The following is a 2170-nucleotide window of genomic DNA, read 5'->3' as shown; positions in this document are numbered from 1 at the left end:
GGTCCATGCATGATGCATAAAGAGTAGTGCGCGGTCCATGCATGGTGGACAAAAAGTAGTGCTCGATCCACATGTAGTGCATTGGACTAGTAGTGCACGGTCCACCAGCATGGCTCACAGCACGAGCATGGTTTAAACTGCCCAGGATGTGATAAGACAGGGGTTTAGTTTTTTAAAAAATAAAGAGAAAAAGAGAGGGGTGGCTTGGTTTTGAGAGAAGGCATGGAGTTTTGTATTAGCCAAAGCTTAAAGAGGAAAGAGAAAGAGGCACGAAGGCTTAGGAGATTTGGGACACCTAGGGTTTTAGGAGGTCTTGAAGGCTTAGGAGACTTGGGACACCTAAGGTGGGGATTTCATCACCCTTGCTTGGCCCACAAATAAGTTCTTCATTTTGCATTGATCTAATCCTAATTAAAATCAATTAGACATTAGCCCCTAAGAAATTTGATCTCATTAGGACAAGAAAATCTGAAAGTTAGATCGGGTTTAGAATTGATCAATCGAATGGTGTCTAAGAAAAGTGGTTTCGGGACTCAATCCTGAAGAATGATGGTTATTTAATTAAAACTATTATGAAAGTACAGAAAACCTCCCACCAATCTTACACTTATCTAGCCAATTTGATTGGTTAACTTTGGACTTGAAGGTAAACTTGAAATAGTTAGGAGCTGTTTAAATTTAAGTTAAACTTTAACTAGAGTTTATCTTTTGTGTGAAACTTATTTACAATTAAAATTATAAAAAAAAATAGAATTCTTTTGATCTAGAACTCTTAGTTCCATGCTTAGCCATCGATCTTTACAATCAGAACTGCAACCATTAGATGAAGAAGTTGAAAAGACTCTCAAAACTATTCGATCTAAGAATATGGCTGAACATGGTGAACCCAAACCCTCCTCATCAATTAAAAGAGTATTTCACTCCATCCTCATATACATATTCTCCTTATAGTCAAGTGCCCCAAACCCTCCTCATCAATTAAAAGAGTATTTCACTCTGTCCTCATATACATATTCTCCTTATATTCAAGTGCCCCCTATAGAGGCCTCCAATATGAGATTAAGTCCAGTGTCATTCAAATGCTGCCTTCTTTCTATTGACTTAGTAATGAGGATCCATACAAATATCTAGATAAATTTTTTGAGATATACTCTATTGTTAAAATTCAAAATTTTTTTGATGATGCTCTTAGGTTGAAATTATTTTTCTTTTCGCTCAAAGATAAGCCCAAGCATTGGCTAAATTCGTTAGACTCAGTGACTATTTCAACTTGGGACCAACTCGAAAGAAAATTTCTCTAGAAATACTTTTCAATTAAAAAAATCAATTAAATTAGAAAAACCATCACTAGTTTTTTTCAAATGGATGGAGAATTGTTTCATGAAATATAGAAGAGACTTAAGGACCTCATTCATAAATGCCCATACTATGTAATCTCTAAATGATAATTAGTTCAATGTTTCTATGATAGATTATCAGAGAAACACCGACAAATGATCAACACTTCATGCGAAGAGACATTTATACTAAAAAATGAGGATGAGGTATGGCAATTATTTGAAATCTTTAGTAAAAATTTCTTACATCAAATGTCTGCCTCTTGTAGAGATAAACCCATGTTTGCCTAAAAGAGAGGTGGAATCTATAAAATTAGAAATTTCATAGATATCCACAATAAAGCAGATGAGTTGTCCCAAAAACTAGATTGTTTACTAAATGTCGGACACTTTTATAATTTATGTTTGAGTCACCCCTACTTTATGAGTGAATGCCCAGCTGCACACCAATTTTTTGAGTTTGCACAAGAGCAAGTTTAGCAAGCCCAAACCCAAACTGCTTATAGATCAAGAAATAATCCTTTCTCCAATACTTACAATCCAAACTGAAGAAACCATCCAAATTTTTTATGAAAACCACAACCAGTAGGTAACCCGGCTATACAAAGATCAAGTCACCTAGATGCAACTTATAGGCATACGCCTTACCCATAGTTTCAAAATATTCCTCAACCTGTTCTAATTATCTATAATTTGACTTTTGAAGAGAAGGTTTTACAAGCATTGAAGGGGCTAGAAAATAACACCCAGATCTTTCACTCCCACACATAATCTATAGTCAAGCTAGAGATCTAAATGAGCCAGCTAGCTACTGCATTCAGTAGGAGAGAAGG

General features: G+C 35.4%; 1 non-coding gene across 1 annotated transcript; it reads right to left on the bottom strand.

Annotated features, from left to right (window-relative positions):
• Positions 1-1329: 1329 nt before the first annotated feature.
• Positions 1330-1435, bottom strand: LOC114912883 (small nucleolar RNA R71). The gene has a single exon (XR_003798865.1). It is a non-coding gene; the product is annotated as a small nucleolar RNA R71 (small nucleolar RNA).
• Positions 1436-2170: the final 735 nt, after the last annotated feature.

Source organism: Elaeis guineensis, chromosome 11 (assembly GCF_000442705.2).
Source record: "Elaeis guineensis isolate ETL-2024a chromosome 11, EG11, whole genome shotgun sequence".
Classification (NCBI taxonomy): Eukaryota; Viridiplantae; Streptophyta; class Magnoliopsida; order Arecales; family Arecaceae; genus Elaeis; species Elaeis guineensis.
This window is presented reverse-complemented; position numbering and strand designations above follow the sequence as displayed.